At 38.1% G+C, this 25,679-nt stretch overlaps 2 long non-coding RNA genes across 2 annotated transcripts; one reads left to right on the top strand and one right to left on the bottom strand.

Moving 5' to 3' along the window:
* Positions 1-3,353: 3,353 nt before the first annotated feature.
* LOC148101474 (uncharacterized) lies at positions 3,354-5,694 on the bottom strand. Its single transcript, XR_015719574.1, has 3 exons — positions 5,516-5,694; positions 5,350-5,430; positions 3,354-4,858 (listed from the first exon to the last, which is right to left on the bottom strand). It is a non-coding gene; the product is annotated as an uncharacterized LOC148101474 (long non-coding RNA).
* Positions 5,695-11,914: 6,220 nt separating this feature from the next.
* On the top strand, positions 11,915-13,629 carry LOC148101473 (uncharacterized). Its single transcript, XR_015719573.1, has 3 exons — positions 11,915-12,133; positions 12,505-12,594; positions 13,184-13,629. It is a non-coding gene; the product is annotated as an uncharacterized LOC148101473 (long non-coding RNA).
* Positions 13,630-25,679: the final 12,050 nt, after the last annotated feature.

Genomic DNA, 25,679 nt, shown 5'->3' with positions numbered 1-25,679 from the left:
AATCTTGAGTTGGATTGTTTTGGATTATTTGAGGAGTGACAATGTGTAAAGAGAAAAACAGAACATGGAGAAAGGTCAGTAGTTTTGTTGCAGTTGTTTGGTATGTATCTGAGACCTCACTCACACAGGCCTAAAGACTGGTCAGCAACACCTTGGCAACCACTGGGGAAAAGTGTGCATACCCCAAAGGGCTGACAAGTGGTTGCTGGCAGTTACTAGGTAAAATTGGTTGCTGGACTGCAAACCTCGCGAACAAAACTTGGTTGCTTTGGTTGCTTGCATGCATGCCACCCATACTTTGCATGTACTGAGGGGTAGTGAAGTTTCACTATTGCTTGGTGACTACCAACAACCTCCAGCAACCAATCACCAACTGTTTGAGAAAAAAAACAATTTTTCCCTAGAAGCTGGTACTTGCCAGGATCTGCTGACCAGTCCTTATGTCTGTGCTTAACCACTAGTCCGCATGATGCCTTTTGTTTTTCTTGTTTAATTTCAAATATTCTCAGTTTCTTTGTTTACATTTTTATTTTTTAATTACTTATAAACAGACCAAATACACCTTGGATGTGCAGTTATCAATTTGAAAAAAAAATCTCTGCTTCCTACCAGTGGGAATCATTAGCTGCATTTTAATTGTCACAGCATTTTGTTAAGATCACTGTCTGTTTAAAATGATTTATTCCATTTATTTTAAAAAAATCATAATTTATATTACAGTTTGCAGTGTCATTCCCTAAAAGCTGTGTAGGTTTACATTACATCAGCAGCTGCCTTCAGGGGGTTGTTTGTAAATCAAAGCTTTTTAGAAAGTATCCCACGCAGTAGAGGAGGCTTAGTTTTAAAAAATATGTTATTGATTTCCCAAAGCTTATACTGCATTATACAAGCTGCCCTCAGTCTGGAGGATCATTTGAGATTTTGGGAATAAGTGCAGGTTTGGAGATTAAAATCCTATTCAAAGCAAAAAAAAACAAAAAAAAAAAGATTCTCCAGACTACAATGGCCTTTGGATTCTGACTCTCTCTAACACACACACACACCTACACACACACACACCAAACCCTAAAACCACATTTTGAGCCTCATAAATGACTTAAAATTTGTGAGGCCTGGCATTTGGTGCCCACAGGTGACTGTTGGTCCCCACAAGTATGGTGACATGCTAATTTCTGGTCCTCATGAAGATGTTTGCAGAGAACTATTTGGAGTCCATGTCCTGTTAATTCTGGACAAAAATCAAATGGCCGTTATGACCATTATGATTTCCTTATATGCTAAAAATCTTGATGTGTTCTCTAGCAGCATTTATTCTTACTCAGAGGGGAATCTATGGTTCCTGAAGTAAACAAGCACATTTTCATAAAGTTTTTGAACATTATAGAAGTCCATTCCCTGAACAAATTGCCCAAAATAACATTTAAAGTCAGGTAGCATTCATCACACTGTTTTGTTCACCTGAGTCTCAAAATGGAACTGTCAAATGGCCCAGCAACAAGAATCAAGGCTGTAGCTGTTAAGTAAAAGTATGTTGCTAACAAAAAAGAATACTGAACCATCCTGTTCAGCATGCTTTTACAGTTCCTCTGCCTATCGCTGTGTGGAGGCAAGAGTTTGCTCCAACTGGGAAAATGAGAAAAGTGCACCGTGGGCACCAAAAAGCCCCATGTTTGCTGCATTTGAATTAGTTTGATGATTTCATTCATCTATATCTGCATTAAAATCTGGCCTGAAGAGGAGGATTATTTTAGTTTACTTTGTGCTCGCAGACTGTGGGCTTGATGTGCATTCCTGCAGAAGCATGTCCAATCAAATGACCTCAAATAAAGACAAGCTATGCATTGTTTAAACACAGTAGAATCTGTGCTTCCTCACTGCAGTGAATAAACTAACATTTAGAAGTACATGCACATTAAGAAGTTCTTTCCATGAAAATGGTGTAGACGTACCTTTACACCTTTGCAAAACTGAGTATGCATGACTAAGAATATGGAAATGGGATGTCTTTACTCTGTAAAACTACTCACTCACTGGCAAGATTTAATGCTGGAGTAATTCAGCCATACATGAAAAAGAAGTTGAGCAAATGCCCCTCATTTGTATTCTAGTTGATGTGTGAGAATGGCCTCTATTTTATTTTCAGCTATCTTTAAGGTTCAAAATGTAAGTGTAACAGATAACATTGATTACATTATCAAACAGCTAACAATGGCTGATAAAGCTTGTTCCTGATCATGACAAAAGTTTCCCTGTGCAAGCTGATGGAGTCGGTTCCTTGGGCTCTGTGTCACGGTCTCCATCACGATCCTTGGTTTTTATTCTTCTTCTTTTCTTGCCTTGCCTTTTATGTCCCTGAGTGATTTTTCTTTTCAATATTTTTTTTCTAACTCTCTCATCTGGGTCTTTTTTGTGTCAGTTTTTCTTTGTCCTTCTTTCAAGTACTTGTTTTATGTTGAAGGTTATTTCTTTGTGTACCCCCCCCCCCCCCCCCCCCCCCTCAATTTCCCTGCTGTCTTTGTTCTCTAATTAAGTTTACCTGTGTCTTATTACTCTCCTCCCTGGAGTGCTGATAGTCTCAGCTGTGCTCAGCCCCAATAAAGAAAGCAAAACATTTTTTTTAAACAGCATCAATGACACCCAGTTATTACCCGAGAGTAACTGCTGTCTGTGGCAGCATTGTGCATATGTTATTGTCTTTTCACTACAGTGGCATGTATATACACATTACTGGTGAATGGTTATACTTCTGACACACCCAACAAATGTTTCACACCATTCCACATTTTTAGCTATAGATACCATTTTTCCAGAGTCTTTGTGCTTTTGTCTTCTTCTCCGTGCCAGTCCCTCCTGTCTCATGCTTGTTTCTTTTGTTTGGTTCCTTTTTATGCCCTATAATTTACTCTGTTTGTTATTTTACTTTTGAACCCTAGATTTCCTGCTACAGTTTCTACATAACTTTTCGAATTTCCTTACCTGTAATGTGCCTCTTGTAGCGTGTGCATTTCTGAAGACTTTGATTGTGAAACAACCATCACTGGCCTACACAGCATTTCCAAGGTAAAATCCCTAACCGGGATTTTCGCTACTTATTTTGTTCAATACATGTCTTCTGCCACATACAAAAACACCATATGGACACGTTAGCAAGGTTAAGAACTTGATATTCATTGGTGAGTATACGGCATACATGGTTTTGCGGTGACAGATGGTGGTAGGTGGGGGGTCGACAGCTAATTTTTGCTCAGCTTTGTTAAGTCTTGAGGTGCAGTGAAGCTTATGTAGTATCTGCTTATTTCTCAAGCAACCAGTGCGTGAGAGAAGGATTCCAGTTTGAACAAACCATTTGGAATACGGGAAACATTGATATTCAAAGTCATTCTGGATCTCCAGTTGTCTTGTATGCCTGTGAGACTGGGAGGAAACTGGAACACGAGGCCAAGATGGAGAATATGTGATCGCCACATGAAAGCATTGTGGTGGCAAGTGATAGTGATTCCTAATATGAGGTGACAGTCCAACCACTTAGCTTTTGTCATGTCCACATAGATCTGGGTTACACAGGCCAATGTCTCCCACTTTATCCTCTGTGGAGTCGTTCATAATTCTTTAAATGTCTGAGTTAGACTAATGCATGACTGAGCTGATTATGTTGTAGCCCAAGTTATTAAAACATGGAAATTATTGAATGTATTAACTTAAACTAATTTCATTTTTAACCCTTGAAAGAAGAAAATATGTCTATTTATTTGTCTCTTTTGTTTGGTATGAAAATACAGTGCTGTCCAAATTAAAACATAAGATAAAAACGGGAGTTATCAGTTCTATAGTCAGTTTCACATATGCTCTTTATACCACTAAATTTAAGTTGGGCAATTTTCCAAAAGGCTTAGCCATCTTGAAAAGTTTGAAGCTCGTGTTATAATACTCAGAAGTATTAATAAAGCCAAAGAAGAGGCAGACAGAACAGACTGCAGGCGAGCTGCTTCAGAATGAAAGGAAATGATGCTGAGAGAGAGAAGAAAGAGGATGTGATATAAATAAGAGGGGGTAGAAAGAAAGAGTACTGTAGCAGTAGGCGATCCTGACAAGTAAAAATCCTGCCTGATCACAAGAGTTGCACTCAGATCAGATGCTGAAGTCAGCGCATTTGAAGCTGCAGACCTCATCATGGGAATACATTTAACCAAACCGAGGGAAGATGGAGGAAAAGAGAGAAAAGCAAGAGAGAAAACACAGAATGATATGAAGATTTTGCTATAAAGAACAGAAGAAGAAGAAAATGGTTCGTCGCCTGCTGGTTCGTGATCTACTTTAAAAGTGAAGAAAAGAAAAGTTGCTGAAACTCGAGATTTACTAAAATATGAACAAGAATGATTGCATACTGGATGTGTAACCAACTTTAAGGTATAAATGTGAATTACAGCGCAATAATTACTTGGGCTCATAATAAGACCCTGACCAGAATCAGAAGACACCAAATTCGTATGGAGCCAAAGTATTGAGCAGCAATAATGACCTGGACACAATGTTAACTTTTGAGTAGCCACTCTTGTATTGTTACAAGGTATAACAGATATTTGTCCAATTTGTACAGATAAAGTATAAAATAAAATAAAATAAATAGTGTGCACACTCAAACAAAATAAAAGTACTCGTTGGGGGCCTTTAAGAATTTAGAGTTAAGCTGGCGATAGCCAACTTCAAAGGTCCTTGTGAGTGTAATTGGAATGTATGAGTGTGTGGTGTGTATCTTCTTTTGGGGTAGATCGTCCTCAAAGTGGTTGGCTCGCCATCTATCACAACCGGAATATCGTCCTGGTCCTTGGACTTTTCTGTCCTCTCCAAAAAACCTGACCTATAATCCAGGTCATAAAATGTACATACCAATCAGTCTGTTTCAGATGCACTGTTTAAGGTTAAAATACAAAATCAAAATATTGCATCAACCTCATATTCATTGCATCAACATCTTAAATCTTATCAAATCTCACAGTTATGTTGTACAACATTAAATTTATTAAGTATATCAAATATGAGAACTAAACATTTAAGTTGCTCAAATATTTCTCTATTCATATAAACATTAATTAAACAATACTTATGGTAAGTAACCATTGACATTCAAAATATAATACACCATAACAAATTTAGAACTATGTGCAAATAAGCAACAAAATATACATGTGAGTTCAGTTCAGAGGCATTAAAGCAGTGTGCTTAATTTCTCCACACTATAGGCCTATTCGTGAGAGAGAAATGCACTAACTAATTACCCTCTAGATTACTTTAAACTCACAGTGAACTGACAAAAATTAGCTTTAGAGCGGCTAAGAACATGTTGCTCACCGTTGCTCTGTTTCACAAAAGCCCAACACACACTGGTGTCGGAATTGCAGCAGCTCTCCGGATGAAAGGTGAGTGGTTAGCCTGTGAGACACCAAGCTAGCATTAGCGTGATCATGACGGTAAGTCTCTACAACTTTTTTTTCCTTCGGAATAACACTTGTCTTACCGACGTTGCTTCTCTCCTTCATCCAGCCACTCGACTCCGGACTTCCAGCAGGTAAGTATGCTGGCTTTCTTTCCTCTCAATTCTGAGTTTTTCCCTCTCTTTTGTCCGTGGATTTCTCGGTTTGAGTAGCAGATGCCTCCACTCCTCTTGCTGAGATGAGAAAAAAACCGGGAACTCCATGCACCTTCACCTCACTTCCTGGCTGACAGGGTCAATGCGGCCTGGGTACGCTCTGATTGGTCGCTGAGCTAGGTGCCCTCACGTGCGGTGAACTGAGAGGTGCATTCAATGGTCATAGGAAATATAACGCTTGTTGATGTGGACAGTTAAAATAAAGAGAGTAAATATGATTTATTGAGAGTATGAAGCTCAGCCAGATCCTTACATTTTCAGATCACAAGCCAGATGTATGCTAATGTACTACATTTACATAATGTATGTAAGTGTACGTGTCTTTGTATCGCAGAGTATATTTAAAAGCTTGTAGCATTTCTGCCACAACCATGCTCGTCAGAAGTGAGCACAGTTGGACAAGAAAATTATCAACTATTAACCAGCTTGGTTGGCAAGCTGTATCTATTGCACAACTTCAAATAAATACTTATTAATGCAAACACACAAAACGTACATAGACTTCACTTCAATGGTTTTTGGACACACTTATTATTTTTCAGGTAATTATCTTAAAAATTCTCCAAAAGACACCAACAAGCCATCACCAGCTCATGGTCCACTTCAAAAGTTTGAGTTGGTCAAGGTTGGGCCTAGCAGCCTGCTAGTTTCTACTATCAGTTATTAACCTAATGAAGCCTAAGCCACTTTCCAACGCTGTTAAGCTGTTTGAGACATCACTGGTCTAGTCCAATCACCTTCTTCTGGCTTTCTCCAGGCCAATCAGCATTCATGCCACGTACTTTAAATCTCACTGCGCATCTGTCTCCTTTGCAGACTCTGTTTTGCAACCCACCTCCTCCCCATCTCCCCCTCTCATAACTCAAGCTCCGTTCAAGCCACCTTCATCTCCACCACCAGCGTCTAGGCTCCAGGGGGGTCCTGCTCTAATCCCTTTCACAGCTGGGGTTCTATTCTGCCGAAACGGGCCATCGGGGTCTATCTATATTCTGTTCATCAATAAATAATGTTCATTCTTTCTAATGATCTGTCCTTACTGAACTACAGTTGTTGTTCTGTTTTTGGTTCGGCGTTTTTACAATGTGTGTCTCACTCACTTGGAGACAGCTACAATTGGGCACTCACACGTTTTTTTTCAGTTCTGGAAGAAACCCAAGGTTTCTTCTTGGGTTGTAATTTTTATGTGCAATTTTTTTCATTCCACATGTGTATTTTACCTTGCTTTTTTCTTCTTACATATACATTTCAGCTCTAGCCGGTGCTGTAACTAAGATTTAGAAATGAGTGAAGTCAGGCTTCTTTTTCCCCCCCCTTTGCCATCTCTGCTTCAATAAGCAGTTGCAAAGGCTACACATGAAGACATTGGAATAAAATTGAAACCAAATTTTGTAAATGGTGAAACACTTCATTTTGTACAGTTTAGCTTTTTTTTTTTTTTGCAGGAGTATTGTGTATATAAAATATAGCGCATGAAATAAAACTAAATATAAAATTGTTCATTTACTTAGATGCTTAATGAAAATTGCACAAGAGAAAACCTTACTTACTTAAGAGCTCTGGCCTTACTCTGCCTCTGATTCACTGCTTGTGAGCAAAACAACCAATTATTCCTTTTGTGTCATTGTGTCCAAATCAAACCAGCTTCAATGTCACACATTTGTGTCCCTTTGTACTGTCTTGTTTTAAAACAATTTAAAAAATGTACCAAGGTTCAAACCTCAGTTATCTTATGGTTATGGCCATGAGGTAACTAGATTTTTTGTGATGAACTATGTTACACTGTTTTTACTAAATTTTACTAGGTCTGAATACTTTTTCCACATCTGGCTTATTATGCCATTTGGCTGCTGAATGAGATTCGTTTTTTGTGTTATTTAGATGATTCAAGTTGCCAGAAATGACAGACAATTTAAAGATTTATTTTAATCCCACAAAGTTATCATTAGAGCACAGCTACAGCACATCTGGAAGGACAGACAATGACAGAGACGATGAATTCATTCATCGGATGATTAAAAACAGGAATGATTTTAATCATTTAAAAGTTCATCAGATAGCTGAGATGGTTGTTTTTTAACAGATGTTTACATCTTATCTTGTGGTTAAATGTACATTATTCCAACATGCTAGTTGTTTTTCCCGGTTTTCTAATTTTTGTTCTTAGGAATTCAGGATGAGAAGATTGTGTTTCATTATGTAGATATAAACCTTGTTTTGTCATAAAGATTCTCCCTGTCAACACTCCCACAAAGGCTTTATAGTCTGCATCTCCTTTAGTTCACCTTAATGACCAAATTGCCCTGGGGAAAGAGACAAGTGGAAGAAAAAGAAGAAGAAAACCTTCTGATGTAGTGAAAACTTGAACATCAGACTGGTGCCCTTCTTCGGGTATCACAAAAATCATTAAATAAAATATTTTATCAGATTAATCAAATGCAAAACACTCTGAAATTGTGTTGGATGATATGAAAAGGTGCTTATCCTATTCCGGTAACAGAAAATGTCTCCATTGTAGCCTCGGTGATAGTATGATTAGAGAATAAACCACACTTGCTGTAAATTCCCATTTCTCCAGCTTTCACTGGCTGTTTAGGTTCCCAAAAACTACTTGGAGAGGTTTAGATAACGATGTAGGGTTAGATTACAATATAAAGACTTCAGATGTAAAATCCTCTGAACACCACCTCTGTCAAAAATCAGAAAAAAATATCAAGTGGAAGTATACAGTAATCAGATGCTCTTCATTCAAACATCACCAATGATGTTTGAATGACCTCTAATGAAAAGATGCAAACCAGATCATGTGACACCGAAATAGTCAAACTGACTTAGAAGTTTTTGTATCTTAAGTCTTGATATACACTTCCAAAAGATTAATATATCATAAGAAACCTCACAGAGGTCCTTTACATTAACCTGGTGCTTCACGGGACCGTCACCAAAGGATACATTGTGCGTTAGCAGCTTTGACAGGATGCTGCTCTTTGACACAAAAATAGGGGAATGGCAAAGTGCTCCTTTGGCAATGATGTCCTTTTATAGTCTATAATTTCTGTTTCCTAAAGTGCAACAGTGACCACCCACCTTTCAAGGGCTTTGAAGTGGATTTCCCATTTATTTTCTCCACTGATGTTTATGAAAAAAATGGTTTTAAGCTTTGAACAAAGCCAGCCAGCTACAAGGTCAGTCATAATTATAAAAATATTTGATTTGGATAAAAAATAATATAATAAATAGATAATAAAGTCAAACAAAAAAAGTAAAAAGATACAAAACTGTGCATGTTTATCACTTTTAAGAGTGAAGGAACTCCTCATCCCACAATGCACTGCAAATTCCACAGGGCATGGCTTGCTTGTATAATAGTAGTTTTGAATGTATTTTGTAGGTAATGTATATGTAGTGACTTATAGTACTGTGCTTCATACCTAACTGAATGGCCTAGGGTTCATGGATTTAAACGTTACTCTATTTCCAAACTCCAAAGCTTAAAACACACTAAAATTGGTCCACCCCAAGGATCGGGTCCGCCGGCACAAACAGAGTAATATAGTGTATGCTGTTAAGTGCCAGCAGGATTACAGTGATTTACTTTGGGGAAGCCAAACAACCTCTGGCTTAGGAGATGGCACAACACAGAAGAGCTACCTCATCGGGCCAGGACTCCGCAGTCTGTTTACACTGATAGGACAGTGGATACACTTTCAATGATGAGGACGTACATATTCTGGACAGAGAGGGACGCTGGCTCAAGCGGGGAGTCAAAGAGGCCATTTACAGTATGAGAACAGGGAAAGGCCATCTCTGAACTGAGGAGGGAGTTTAAGGGCAAATCTTACATTGAAGCCATTCCCCAACTTTCTGTAAACGGCACTTATGGCCATTGATTAGTGGTCATGATGATTTGCATATTAATATTCATGAAACTGACTTCATAGCCCATTGCTAGTCAGTGGTGTTAGTTTTGGTCTTAAGTAGCACATTATAGAACATCTCTCCCTGATTCACTCTGGTCATGCTTGTCTGTCAAGATGCTTATACTTGTATATACATTACATTACATACATATATATGTGTACATACACTGAAAAAAAGGCACTGGCCATCTCTTGGATTTATGTAAGCATCTTGCATGTATTTAACACAATTGCCTCATGTTTTAAAGATAAATGTAACTAGGGGTGGGTTTTTATAATCGATTTATCGATTAAAATCGATTCTGGCTTGGATTACGTAAAATCGATTCATTAAAATCCTGAATCGATTTTTTAATATAAATTTATTTTGCCCGAAATGCCAGAATCTCTGGTGAAATCTCACAAAATTTCAACAACCACCAAACAGCTAAAACAGTAAATGAGAGCAGGAACACGGATTCTGCACAAAGACGTAAACACACAGCGCGACCCGCGAATCAGAATCAGTTAGATGTCGAATTTCTCACAGTTGGGGCTGAAAGCCGACAGCTCGCTGATTCTGATCTGTCGGCGGGTCTGCGCTTTGCGTTCACATGTGCTGATTCTAAAGCTGTTAGTTTGATGTCTCTCCAAACAATATTGACCGAACCAGCAGCAAAAGAAGATCCAAACTACGCTTCACAAAAACATCGTCAAGTATTCACTCTTACTTTTACTGTTTTGCTTCAACCACGATGCACATCTCTCTCTCTCTCTCTCTCTCTCTCTCTCTCTCTCTCTATTATTCGCTTGCTTGTTACGCACAAGTCTACCGTTGTTTACAGCGCTATCGGCCGACTTTTTTTTTTTCTGTTTTATATACTTCCGAAAAGAAAACCTAATTTCTGCCGTTCAATGCTGAACAAATTTAAACTTTTTAAAATTATGCAAAATGCAAAATGCTTAGCCGTGTCTCTAATAAAACCGCTGTAACTTCAGAGGTAATGTTCATGTGTTGATTAATGGTTTTCTTTCGTTTTTGATGTACTGCAGAATATTTTTATAAAATCCAGGCCAGGAAAATCACCTTCATGTGTTTCTGTGCTTTATCTTCAGCTACTTTGACACAAAGGCATCTGCTGTGACGCTCACACCTCTGTTAAAGTCTTGCGTGTGTCAGCTTCCTTTTTATAGATACAAAAATATGTAAACGTACTAATCAGAATTATAATATTTCTGACTGTCAAAATTTCCCATATTCAAATCGAAGTGAATCGAATCGAATCGAATTAAATCGAATCGTGGATCGAATCGATTCTGGACCTTGTGAATCGGAATTGAATCGATTCTAAAAATCAGTGACGATACCCAGCCCTAAATGTAACCATATAGTGTAAAAACTACATGATATGCAGAAAGGGTGTATTAAATTGTTCATATCATGTTCAGGTGAAGTAAGTCAATAAGATAGCAACATTAAATCTCGTGAAACCACGCGTGAATTCATCTCGCGGGCTTTGGATCGTGGTTCAAAAAAGGCATCCATCTCAGTCAAGTCCAGCGGCCAACTCTACGTTTTCGGTATGTCTTGATTTTTTGAATTAATATTTACCATATTTCAGCCAAATGTAGTTAAACGTCTAGAGTGTCGCCATGTAACATGCTAAAAAAGAGCCGTTAGCTTATTTGCTGTTTTATCTGTTGTCAAAGAATTGGCGCTTTTTCATCTGAATTTGTCTTTGGCACAAGAGCCGTAAAATCACATTAAACCTAATTATGAGGCGCTCGTAACATAATTTGGTTTTCTGTGTGAATAGGTTTGCCGACTGACTCTGCAGTTACATTGTGTATTTACTGCACCGTGGTGTTAGTGAGATTTTGGACATTGAACAGCTTTAGCTAATATCATTAGCGCTATTATGCTAGCTTACATCCCTACCCCTCCTGCCCTCACCTGCTGTCCTTTTGTTTCTGTTTTTTTTTTTTTTGCTGCACATTGAGAGGCGACCTCTATTCTGCATTTCACCAGGAGTCAGCTGATGGATTGTGGGTTCAAGGTGTTATGGTGAGAAAGTATATTCTATTTTCACTTAAGGTTTCTGTAACTTAATTATAATAGGTTTTTTTATTATTAGGTGCATGCATACACCAATAGACCACCCTATTAATACAACTGAGAAATCCAAAATCTGCCATAGGTTTAACTTATACCTGTATGTATTGTCAGAAAGGTGATTACTGGACTCACATTAATGCACACTTGAACTAAAATGAGGTTGTAACTTGTGGGTTGTTGGGTTGCAAATCAGAAACAAACATTTTTGGATTTTTTTAATCCCATAAGATCTGGAAACACAGTTTTTATTCAACAAAACATTACTGATTAACCAAGCACAGTGCCTGCTGTTATTTCAAAAATAATTTTATGTCATTTCAGATAAAATGCAGCATTCCAGTGCATCCCAACCATGCCTTTATAGTCAAGGTTTCTGACGGAGCTGAGTTTCTCTCTGACAGTCTGCTGAAAGTGTTTGCAAAGTGATCGGGGGAACAGGGCACAAAGCTAAAGGATGTAGCTGCCATGATGACAGTAAGAACTTTAAAATTCTTTAACTACAAAGTGTATATGTATTGCATTAGGTCAGTAAAAGAATTTTATGCTGCATCCATTGAAACAGTCAACTATTACCTGTGAGTACTGATTCCACTGAAAGGATGCCATAATTTTCATCATGCATTTACTGGCCCACTGATAAAAATTTATCTTTTTTTAAAAATATATGTTCTGGAAACTATATATCCATAAAGTTGATGTCAAACAGGAATTTTTGATATTGCTTTGTAGATGCTGGTGTTGCATGTTGACTGGTTTAAAAAGTCAAGAGTTTTTGTCTGGGATCATTTTCTTCTGTGCTACTGAAAAGTTCACAAATCTCTGTTTTCTTTGTTAAAATGCTTAAGGATGACATTAATGCTCAAAGGGAGTCCCTCATCAAAGTGCTCCGCATCTGTGTGAAAGACAATTGCAACATCTTGGTGCAGGAGTTCATGGTAAGTGTTTTATGAGTAGATTGTGGCTTTGCAACATTTAAAAATGCATTTAGTTATCCACTTGATCCTCATTGGACTGGTTAGGACCAATAGTTCTCTTTAATAATTTGAAGTTCACATGAGGCCTGGTAGTGAACTCAGCCGCCGGCCCTTGAGGCCCCACCCCCACCCCTGTATTAGGGGTCACATCAGTGTGAAAAAACTTTAAATTTGTCATTCTAGTGAACAAAGGAAAATCCCACCAATATTTACATTAGCTTTTGTTTGAAAAAAAAAACTGACCAACAGCTAACCAAATTGTGGGGCTGAAAGTCTAAATTCTAACATCTTCTGAGTGACATAATCTGGATTTCTGATGGGCCGGTGTCTTTCTAACAAAAACTAATGTAAAGCATTTGAAATTATTATGTTTTTCACCCTCTTAGAAACTCTGTTAGACCATGAATGGCAGCATGGCAGGCCACTCTTTGGCTATAGCTATTTACTATGTTGCTTGCAATGGTTTAAATTACTCTAACATTAGAACTGGTAGATTCGAAAGAGATGAGTTTAAAAAGGAATCTTAAAAAAATGTTTTGTGTTTAACCAGGACTTGACTGAGGCCACTGCACAGATTGAGAAAACCACAATGAACATCTGTCTCCAGAGGATACGCCAGGCAATGACTTTTCTGATGTTGGCATCATCATCGACGGTATAGTAGTTCTTCAAGATCTGGATAACGTGACCTTTGCAGTAGCCATGCTGTTTGGACCTTTTTTATTCCTTCAATATGAGTTACCCATCACAGCTCTGCTACACTTTTGAGGTGATTCAAAGGGTGGTAATGGAGTTGGATGCAACTCAGCTCTCAAGAAAAGCTCACAACTAAGACAAAACTGCTCCTGCAAGGAAAGCTCACTGTTATGCATGTGAGGTGATCAGCTCTAGGTGAGAGGACATTTAAATCTCACACTTGTTCTGCTGCATTTTTGAAGCTCAATTCCAGGAACAGATTGCAGGGTTCATTTTTATATACTCTGCAACTGCCATGAGGATGAGCTGGTTTTTTTGCTGTTGTTTGTTTTTCCTTTTGCTCTGTACAAGTTCTCTGTTTGTCTGTTTGGCAGCATTTTTAAATTTCTCTTTGTATTTTTTCTTTCTTTTACTAGTGAAGAGATGTAGCGTGAACAGTTATACAGTCTAAATATCCCATATGGGTCGTGTGAAATGGTATTTTCAGTTGAAGTAAAGAACGTTGAATATTTCTAAGTGTGCTGTTTTGAACCAGGATGTCACAGTATGATCAGTGCTGTAATTTTTGACAGTCACTGTATCAATGTTATTTTTGCATCTCTTGAATAAAGTTTTTGACCTGCAAGTGCTAATTTCTTTAGTTATTGGGGTAAAATGGGTAATGTTAATAAGAAGGTGTTTGCCAATTCAGTAACCTAATTTAATGTTAATGGAAACTAACATTACCTCAAATTGTTTAGTTATAATTGTTGTTTAACTGAATCTTGACGTCAGAGGCCTTAAATAGAAAGTTTTGTATTGTCCTGTAACATTTTTAAAAGAGTCTAATTTCTTTGCTGTGGTTGATTCCAGAGAACACGGAAGAACTGACATTATTTAACTGTTGATTTATATAGATTCAGTGGAGGAGTAATGTCAGTTTAATTCTTTACCTACTGTCAATGCAGTGAAATTAGACATTTTGTTTTTAAAGGTTACTGGTGGATGCCAGCAACCATCTTGGAAAAGAACAATACAATCTGTTATAAAGCCTCCATTTGAAAATTGTGTATTTGACACTAGAATATAATAGCAAAATGTAATTTGAAGATAACATGTAGTATTTAAGTGACCAAGTAGTATTGGGTAAAAGTTATTGAATGGTGTTGGGATAAAGTGAAAAAATTGTGAAGGATTAAAATAGTCCATGAGCTCAAATTACTTCATCAAAACATGTTTAAGTCACATTTTATCAACACAAATTGCACAGGTTTATTGAACATGAATAAATTGTGTTAATTTAACTCAATTGTTTAAGTTGCTGCCAAAGCAAAACATCTGTGTGCAACAAATGTCCACCATTGAATTAAGTAAATCCAACAACATATTTTTTTCAGTGTATATATAAATCTATATATTTTACCCACAAAAGAAAGCAAATACATTTCATGCAGCTGCATTATTTTCCTGCTTTGTTCATGTGTTGACAAGTCTGCCAGCATCACCTAACTAATTTGCATAAAGATTTATGATTAGATTGCTGGCAGAATCAAGATAACAAGGATGCTTATTAATATCAGATGTAAATGCAAAGATAAAATCAAGATAACATACCCAGATACAAACGCTATGGCTTAAGTAGCATATTTGATTATATTACTGTTAGCTGGCTATTTGTTCCATACATGTGAATAGACATACATAACCATGACCATGAATTGGAGAAGCAGTTAAGAAAATGGATGGGTGGATATTGATAACTGTTGACGTCAGTCTGGTGGTGATAAAAACTAGGGCCAGAAATTTATGAGTGAGACAAATATAAGTTCAGGAATAGAAATACTGAGCAGGGAGACAATCCTGATGAAGATGTTTAGCTGGACATACAGGAAAAAAGGAAAAAGCTTAAGGGTTATAACACCCTGCCATTATAAGTCAAACTATAATGAACATTGGCCTCCAACAGTAAATGTCAAGGGCAGAAGCAAAGTCAGGGAGACGAGCCTATATACTGTAAAAGACGCTATTTGTCAATGTTCTGCATCCCATTACAGACTCTAATTTGCAGCTGTAGCACAGCGCTATTCAAAAAAAAAAGATCCCTCTTACTCTAATACAAGCCAGATAATCTCTACAAAGCTGCTATGCAATGCTCCTCCAGTCCTCTTTTGCATTTTGGAAGCATCTTTAGGACATAAAATGAAAAATACTATTACCGCTTGGATTGGAATCAGTGGTGTCTTCAAATGGCTAACATCATAACTGTTAAACTTTGATCTTCTTTTTCTGACTCCTCTGGATTTTTTTTAGGCAGATTTGAACTTTTTTTCCCTTTCTCATGACTTTTATGAGAAGACACATTTTACAAACTGCATTATATGTCTCTTTCTGCTGAAGATGCCTCATATTTAAGCAATATCACTTATGCAACAATGGAGTTCTCTATATTTAGTTCATCTTGATCAATGCTCAACGATAGAGCCATTTTCCAGCTCCAGGCATTAGAGCAGCCATTAGGGTTTCTCTGATGCAGCACTTTCCGTATAAGTGGACAATTTTGCTGACTTTCCCGTTGCAGGTCGATAATAAATTGGATTCTAAGTAAACACTGATGAAGCACCTTAAGCAGTCGGTATTGGCAGTCATAAACCCTGCTCTATATTTCAGCGATTCCTAATCATCAGTGACAAATATACTTAGGAGCACCTTTGGGGCACCTTCGACAGAGGCGCTGTGTGCACTCAACATGACATCCATTCCCCACTGTTGATCAACCAGCTACCCTGACCTTCCTCCACCTTCTTGGCTCATGTTGCCATTTCAAACTATATTTTCACAGTAATCCACTCATCTGACAGTATCTTCGAGCCCTTTCATAATAATCTTTAATAAGGACGACCTTTTGATGCCACAGTCAGCTTCTCTGGGCTGTCTGATTTCGTCTAAGCGTGCCGACAGGCTAGTAATCCTCTCATCTGTGATATTGAGGTTTAATTTTCTTCAGGCTGTGGTTGCTCTTAGTAATGAACTTCGATTTTTTTCTTCCTACCCCAGCAGATTGAGAGTCAGCGTTAGGACTGATTGTCAAACCCCTTAAAAAGGAAATGATACTGTGTTACTCAATAGTTCACACAAACTGTGGTAAACCTTTCCAAAAGGGGACCAGAACCATAGCTAGTTACAGCACAGGCATTTCACCAGGAAGTCAACTGTATTCACAAGTCTACTCACAGATATTTTAGTATTTCAGCATTCACTGTGTCACTTTTCTAAGAAGAATATCAGACCGTTTCAGGAAAATGCTTCCTGTTGGGTAATAAAACTTAACATATATAAGAGTTATATGTCCCCGAATTTCCCATCAGGGCAGTACATGTCAGCCTGTGCTTCAGTGCCGAGCAGCAAAAACTGCCTAAGCTGAGCTGATAGATGGTTGAGAGCTGCAGGCATCTAGGAGTGCCAAGCATCACCGCTCAGCTCACTCGAGTCTCATGCTTGAAGCCCTAGGATACACCAAAGAGGCGAGCTACTGGAGCACTATCAGTATTCTCAGAGATTATAATGTCATTATAAGCTTGTACCACAGAGAATTGTACTTGGGAAAGACACATACACACTTCAAGATGGTCCACTTTAAATAAAAATATATGCAGCTACATTCAGACACAGTGCCAGTGCTTTAGGGAAAGACAGACAGGTAACACATCAATATTCTCATCACGACTGCCACAGCCAGTTGTAGACAAGAGGGGTCTCGTCACTTAGCCAACATAATACTCTTGTGTCCGGCAGCAGTCGTAAGAACGAGCATTAGTCTTGGCTCATTTAGAAAGTCATAATCTGGGGGGCATTGCAAATTCTGTAATTTTGAAGTCATTGAAATAAGACAAAAAAGTATAAGTCAGTTCAGAAAAAAAGTGTCAACACTTTCAAATCAGGCAAGGTGACGGCAAGAAGGGGAAAAAAATCTGGCAAGTCATTTCAAGGCCGTTCCTGGTAATCAACACACAGCTGTTTACTCCAGGGAAGACACCGAGTGGTACTAACAACCAGCCAGCACCATATGTGTGAGCTATTAGTGCTCAATGGTTTAATCACTGTACAAATCCAGACTGTTACTATACTGTGATGGAAAATGTGAAAATTCATACTCCTGACTCACCTTTAACAGATGGTGGAGTTGCATTCAAATCGAGCTGTTTATGTATTTTTGATCGGGGGGAATGAAGTTCACGGATTCAACTTGGTGGCAAAACCGTAAGCCACCTAAAATAATTGAACTAAAACAATCCCCCCAAATAATCTGCACTTGGCTCTCTTTCTAGTGGGTGAAATATTGCATGGTGTCTTTTCTTTTGCTCCCTTCCTGCCAATTGAAGCAATGCCAACCTGTAATTCTCTTCTCTCCTCCAGATCCCCACACTGACATCAAGTGAAACAAGTCCATCCCTCCTCCCTCCGGAGGCAAGCTGCCAAATAGTTCCATTAGCATGCCTCTGGAGGAACCAGGCAGGGCAATAACGTTGCTCATTCCCTGCAAGTCAGATGGGAAAATGCTGCTGCAACAAGGCACCACAGAGAGTCACTTCAGCAGCGCGATTCAATTGTGGAAGGTGTGAACAAATGATATATGGCTTCATACAGATGAGACCATTGTAAAAGTTCCACTTTTAATGCAATCATGTTGAACTACTTCTGCACTTTTGATTCTGCCCCAAAGGAAAAAAAAAATCTTTTGAGCGTCTGGAATTGGTTGGTAGCTAGTTGTCTAAGAATTCATTGACAGAAACAGTAAAGTATGGAGAACCAGAGCAAATATAACTGGAATCACTTGTAAGCAATGTGGAAAATAGCAATAACCAAAGAAATTTAATGATATAACAATTAACAACTTGGTCTTGTGGGACTGGCTTGGTGCGTGCACTAATCTGCTACCAAAAACAAAGCCCAAGAGCTTAATTTTAAAGTGCAATTAAATTATGTAACTTTCAAAAGAACAAACACTCCTACAAATGAAAAAAAATGTTACTGTATGTGCCTACAGTAGACCAATGGCCAGCATCTTATGTTGTGGAAGGTAATTAAAATACAGTCAGGATTGTACATTAATAATGGAAACAATGCTAAATAAAAATGTGCTTTCCTTAAAAAAAAACCAATTAAAGTACATGGATTGAATATGCAAATATGATGCTGCAAAATGTAGTTGAACTGCTAGGACAATTACTTTAAGTTCACACTTCCTTGCATCTGCTACAGTAAACCAGAATACGCTGCATTGCTTTGACCGATATGACAAACCTGACCAGTATGTTCATCTTTTCAGTCATTCACCACACTACCAACTGAACGATGACAATGTAATCTTGTAATATAATGTATGTAATGTAATGTAATAATGTATTTTCGTTGTTTTTTTCCTATCAGCCTACCTTTCTGACATGTCTCCCCAATGTGATGTTTGTGTAAAGTTGGTCAGAAGGTTCCTTTGTAAGTGCGCATGCGCCATTAGCGTGCTGCCTGCTGTAACCCTAATTTCCTTCGGGATTAATAAAGTATTCTGATTCTGATTCTGATTAATATGTGTGTAGGTTAATGTGACATAAAAGCCGCATATCCCTCTTCCTCTGGTGCTCCTACTTACAATGAATATTCATGATTTTCACCAGGGACTCTACCATGAAAATTATCCCTCTAGTTGGCATTAGCACTTAGCTTAGTTGTTCTTGGATCATTCTGGTTATTTACCATCTAATTTTTTTTTTTTTCAAGTTTGTTATGATAAATGTGTGCACTGCTGAGCCGTAGCATTCTCCAACTGAAGAACTGAAAAAGCAATTGAACATGCAGTTTTTACACCCACACTGCATGTGGATTTCTTCACAAAGGCAATTGTGAGTATTGATGGGGGAGTCTAGAGAACTGACTTCTGACAGGAACGTTGCAGAATCATCTTGAATACTTGAAATAAGTCAGTGGAGCCGACACCTTCTGGCTTCTGTGATACTTTCTGTAGTTTTGACTCGCAAAACAGCAAACACACTGAAATCATCAACATTTGTGCCAAAGATTTTACATGTATTTACTTTTTTCCCTTTCTGCTAATGCAAATCCAGTACTTCAAATCACATCTCTTACTTGTGCCAAAATAGAATAAATACACTGTTGCTGTTTGGCATCACTGTTAATCTCTTGGAAGTCATGGAAAGTGCACCCTATTTCCATTCTTAAGTTTTACACATCAAACATAATAATAATAAAAAAAATAATAATCTGGTCCTTAGCAAATCATTCATGATTATGAATCATAATCATGATTCAAATCATAAAATTAGATCAATTCAACCTCTTCTAATGAACAACACATGACAAATTTCAGGGTTGATGACACTGTTAATTTATTGATCATTGTTCACACTGCCAGGGAGAAAAGACTACACCAATGATATTAGAGAACGGATACCCATCTATCTGTGAAGAGTTATAAGGCTGTTTCCAAAGAATCCATCAGAAGTCTGTCATTCGACAGTGAGAAGGATTATTCAACTGGAAAACATTCCAGATAGTTGCCACTCTTCCTAGTAATGGATGTCCCAGTAAGGTCAGCCCATGTAATGTTCAGAGAAACTGCAAAAATCCAAAGAGCTATATTTCAGATTCAGCAGGCTTGGTTAGCATGTTAAATGTTAAAACAGCTGAATAAGTTGAACTTGTTTGGAAAGGTTGCAAGAAGAAAGCCTCTTTTCTCTAAAAAGAGCATTGCTGCATGGCTTAGCTTTGCAATATTGCATCTGAAAAAACTGAAAAAGGACTTCTGGAACAAAGTCCTTTGAATAGACAAGACTAAAGTGCAGATGTTTGACAATAATGCACAGCGTGATATTTGAGGAAACCAAAATACAGCATATCGGCAAAAACTCCTGATCAGAATGAACCAAAAGGTGGACCCAAGAGGCCAACTCACACAAATGGAGAACACTGAAAACAATTTCATTTGCATACAGTGAAACAACTACTAAAGTTAGTGAGGCACAATAGAAGCAGATATAACGAGATAATCTGAAAGAGGGAGAAAACCAGAGCATGAAACAAAGGAATGGTTGTAACTAAATTAAACAGAGGAAAAACAAATAGCGCTTAGGTGTCGCACTGTAGTATGAGAGGGAAAGGGTTGCAAAGAGAGGGCAGGGAGATGAGCAACTGAGAGCAGGAAGACAGGTGAGCAGGAAAGCCAGATGGGTTAATCCAGGAGGATTAAGGTTTGCAGTTTTTCATGATTTTGTGAATCTGGAAAAAGCAAAATGAATGGGAAACCAAAGAAGGATAAAGTTACACCTTGTAGCATGGAAATAAGACCATAAACCAGAGAGATCTAAACGTTACCATGAAGGCTACAATCCCAATCTGACGATGAACTGCCACTTGGACTGCTTCTTAAATACTCTCTCCTGATGATGGAGGTCAGACACAGCTGAGGAAGACAAACCTCTTCACAAGTGCATTTGCTCATGGAGGAAAGCAAAAAAGAAACCAAGAATAAATGCCCCAGCCTGCCCAGACACTCACACGCTTCACACCAATTGTCAAGCAAGGTGGTGGAGGGCTATTAATTTGCACTTGTTTTGAAGCCATAGGACCTAGGCATCCTGCAGTCATTGAGTTGACCATGAACTCCTCGGTATACTAAATTATTCTAGAGTCAGATATGAGGCCATTTGTCTCACTGCTAAAGTTCGGCCTACATTGGGTCATGCAGTAGAACTATGAAGGCATAGAAAAGGTATAGAAGTAGAAGTAGTAGAAAAAATGTACAACAATCTACAACAGAATGGATGAAAATGAAAAGAATCAAGGCATTGCAATAGCCTAGTCAAAGTCCAGCCTCAACCAGATTGAAATGTCTTAAGAGAGCTGTGCATAAATGAATGCTCACAAACCTCAGTGAACTGAAGCAGCATTGTGAAAAGTCAAAACCCTTCAACAAAGATGTGAGAGATCGATATAGTGATAGAGAAAAAAACATAGTGGGTTGCTCTTACCTTTTTACACACTGCCTCTCCATTTTGGCTTCATCTTTTTTAAACAAATCACGAAACAGTGGAATCTGGTTTGCTGCTTTACACCTGGGGTTTGATTTAAGTAATTTTAGAAGCTCCTAAAAACCAGCTGATTTATTATTATGTTGTGATATGTAAAATCTTAGAACTATAAGCATTATCACTCTATAATTACAGACCTGACAACTGACCATAAAAGTCATAAAGTCAAAATACTTTTAAGCCTTCAAAGTGGCAGGTTTCATAGTTGTTGTTGTTTTCAGTATCCATTTAAGGGTGTAAACAATAAGTTCTGGATAGGAAGAAGAATTTCTACCTGAAGTTGTGTTTACACTGAACTCAGGTTTTGTCTCTTCCCTAAAGCGAGCCTCAGAGGACAGAATGACACATTAGCTGCTCTCTCATCTCCACACCTGCATTTTCACTTGTGGCAAACTGTGTCTGCTGGTGCATGTCTTTAAGCCATTTTTGCATACATTTAAATGAAAAAGTAGTGAGAAAAAAACATAGCAGTGACTGTGGTAGGTGTGGAGGTGGAAGAGTCTTTTTGTGACCTGCTGAGAATCTCATAAAATACAAGAGAAAAACACATTAGGCTGTTTGCATCGTTGGCGCTGTTGTGTTGATGAGTTGTAATGTGGACGTACAGCATGAGTACAAATCAGAAACTATTCATGTTTTATGTACCGTAACCTGTGTGTCAACTACAGAAGAGAAATACAGATAGGGTTTGAATTTATTTGACATTCAAAAGTGTTAAATCAAGGCAGCACTCAAAAATGCACAGTAAGACTCTTGGTTACGAAGGACATAATGCATTTTCTGATTCTTAATGCTTTAAAGTGGACACAAAACTGTCAGTGATGCACAAATTCAAGCATCTGAATGCAGGTAAAGCTCAGGTGGAAGAGAGATGTCTAATATTAGCACAGGGAGGCTCTTGACTCCGTGATGACAGAAGGACAGATGAACCTCTCTTCAGTCCTTGACACCTTATTTAAATGTCGAAGAGGAGCATCACTAAACATTAGCTTTCAACTATTACCTTGCTCTGCTCTATCTCTACATCAGTCTGTCACTCAAACAGTCAAAGTGTGAGACAAAAATGTCTGTTTCATTTCCCTGTGTACTGCGACGTGAGCGAACAGCTGTATAGAACATACATTTAAACATAATGTATATTGACCTATATTGTCTTTTGAATAAATTATGTAGCTGCAAGGTTAGAAAATGCAAAGGCATTCCTGTTCAGTCAATCAAAAAGACTTGAAACACAGCTAACGTTTGCTGTGCCCTAATTACATACTCATCAGAGTGGGTTATATGTGTATGAATGTAAATTAGAATGAAATGAGTACATATAGGAAAACTATATTTACACTCCTGTGCATTTATTGATAGTTTGCTGTTAGGGAGACAGATTTTCCTGTAATTTTTCAAACTGGTCTCTAGGCTTCAGACACTGACTTTTTTTTCACTCGTTTTTAGTCTGGTGCTTGTACAAGACCTGAGAGACGCATCTACTGTTCACCAAAGCCTCAAAAGAAATTATCTCAGTGGAAGTATTGCTCTTAAGAAGCCATACTTAAGGAACAGGAACAGGGAGAAAATGTTATGTCAAATTACACAAAAATTAGTTGCATCATGTCATCATAGAGTAATAGTCTAAATTTGTAATTTTTGCATCAGGTAGTTGTCAGTATGTATGGGTCAGGGTTAGGAGAAAGGTATAATGGGGAGGGTCTCCATCATCTGTAAATCGTTATCATTCAAGTGTAGAATTTGAGCTTTAATTGAACAAAAATGTTGAATTACCTATATAGGAAATGCGTTCTTTTTTACAAGTTGGGCAATTTACTGACATTATCAGATATTTTTTCCTTATTATTCCATTAACCTCCTAAGACCCGAACTCTTCCACGGCATGCATTTTTAATTTCTCTTTGATATTTGGGCTGATTGGGGCCCGATGAATGTAAAAACAAAGAATTACCAGGTTTTTTTTCACCTTATTTTTGTTTATCAGGCCCTTGTAGAGCAAAATTGAGTATTTTGGTCTAAATAACCCAAGATGTGATGTCCACATATGTGGACGCCAGGTCCTAGGAGGTTAAAAATGAAATATATAAAATATATGGAGTTGATTCCACATGCTAAAACTTTGAGTTGGAAGCTCTCCACTGGAACGTTCAATATAGGGTTCAAAGAGATATCAGAGCAAGAAACGGGGGCTGTCGATAGATTGAAAACCCAAAATAATCTTATCAGAGAGATAGAAAAAACTTAAGGAGTGGACAACTCAAAAATCTAGTGTATTCTTAAAAAGAACGAATACACTGGCTCAACACCACCAGAAGACCTGAAAAACCACGAGAAATAACTTCTTTTTTTTAATTTCCAGAAGGCAAGTGCTTGCACAGTTATGTAACATATTCTTTGTGCAGCTAAAACAAAGACTAATTACATGAAATAGAATTACATGAAAAGATAATCATAGAGAAGGAAAGGAGCAGGTCATGATCCAAAGCATACCGCATTATCTGTAAAACATGGTGGAGGCAATGCCATGTCAAGGGCATGTATGATTGCCAGTGGATTGCATTTACTGTTGATCTGGCTGACATTGAAGCAGCAGGATGAACTCTGAAGTGTACAGAGCTAAACTGTCTGATTCAGCCAAACTCTGAAAACCGATAATGGCTCTTGATAGTTCAAAGGGATAGTGACCCAAAGCATACAACAATAGCAACCTTTAGTTGTAACACAAATAGAGCATGCTCTTCAGTTACTGAAAACAAAGCTGAAGGCAGAGAGACCCTAAAACAAGAAGCAACTGAAGATGGCCACATTAAAAACATTGCAGAGCATATCAAGGGAGAAAATGCGGATTGGGTGATGACCATGGGTTCTAGACATCATCAGACAAGGATTTTCAGGATATTAAATAACATTAGTTATCCAATTATTTTTCAGGCTCTGAAAATTGTAGACTGCATTAAAAGAGCTTTAATCCCCAAACAGTTAATGCAATACTTTTGTTAAATTCCTTGAATTAAAACTGAAAATCTGTAGTTGTCTGGTGTAAAATCCTCTGTGGAGGCATAGTTGCTAGGCATAGGCCAAACTACTAAAAACTTACCTAACTGCATTTTTTCAGTATCTAACAGTGTATCTGTTTCATATCATCTGCTCTTAGAAGGTATATAGGCTCCACTGGGGGACTAAATGGAACATAAAGCTATTCTGTGTAGAAACAGACAGACAGCAATAAAGCTGCTGCTGTTCTATGCATATGCTACTCTGCACCGTCTATGTACAAATGTTGTTAGCAATAAGCACAGAAAGCCCAAAATCACATCACAGCATGCACACAAACACAGGCGTTTACATTTATAAGGGCTGTCCACTGTTTGTGTTGGTTGCTCATCTTTAAAATCAGATTGAACCCCATTGTTACCTGGATTGAGAAACACCTCTGCACGTTCTTACTCAACAAAACATGACACAAATAAACCACTAACAATAAATCTTGTACAGAAGCTGGTTGATTCACGTTTGGTGCTGTAATTTCTGCCATGAGACACAGAAATATTATTTAGTTACAGGTTGCAAAAAAAGAAAAAGAAAAGAAATTATTTCCTGCAGTCTGAAGCAGAAGGCTTATCTGAAAGTGTACAGGGAGAATAATGTTAACATTTCACAAGGTGAGCACAAAGTGACTATAAAATCCTCCACAATCTTCTTGACTTTGGGAAAGGTTACCTGAGGTCACGGACCCCACTCGACCGTCCCGCATTTCACTTCAGCCCATGTCACAAAAGTTAAGCCTCTCCGAGAAGTGACTGAGCGACCACTCGACTTGTGAATAATGCAGGCAGGATGTCAGTAACATAGGGTGGAGAGGGGTTTCTGCTGAGAACAGCAGGTGCCTTTCATCATCATGACACAAGAAACACGTGAGACACAGCGGGGTGTATGCTCAGCACAAAGATAAATAAAGTACATAAGCACACATGTAGAGCGTGTGTGCATGTGTGCGCTTCTGATTGCGGGTGTTTCAGAGTGAGAAATGGAGGGAAAAGAATAACATCCTTGGGGAAATTACCTCCACAATGTGGTATTGAGTGCACTTTACTGACGGAAACAGAAGCATTTTTGAGTGCCCTGTCCAGCAGCAGAATTGAAGGGAAAATTGTTTCGGTGGATGTCAAACAAGAGCAAAATAACACAAGTAACAAAAATACTTGTAAAGCAAGGCTATTGTGCTTTCACAGCCATGAATATATATAAATATATTTTTTCACGCTAGAGCTG

Source organism: Neolamprologus brichardi, chromosome 9 (genome assembly GCF_056152115.1).
Source record: "Neolamprologus brichardi isolate AB-2024 chromosome 9, ASM5615211v1, whole genome shotgun sequence".
NCBI classification, from domain to species: Eukaryota; Metazoa; Chordata; class Actinopteri; order Cichliformes; family Cichlidae; genus Neolamprologus; species Neolamprologus brichardi.
This window is presented reverse-complemented; position numbering and strand designations above follow the sequence as displayed.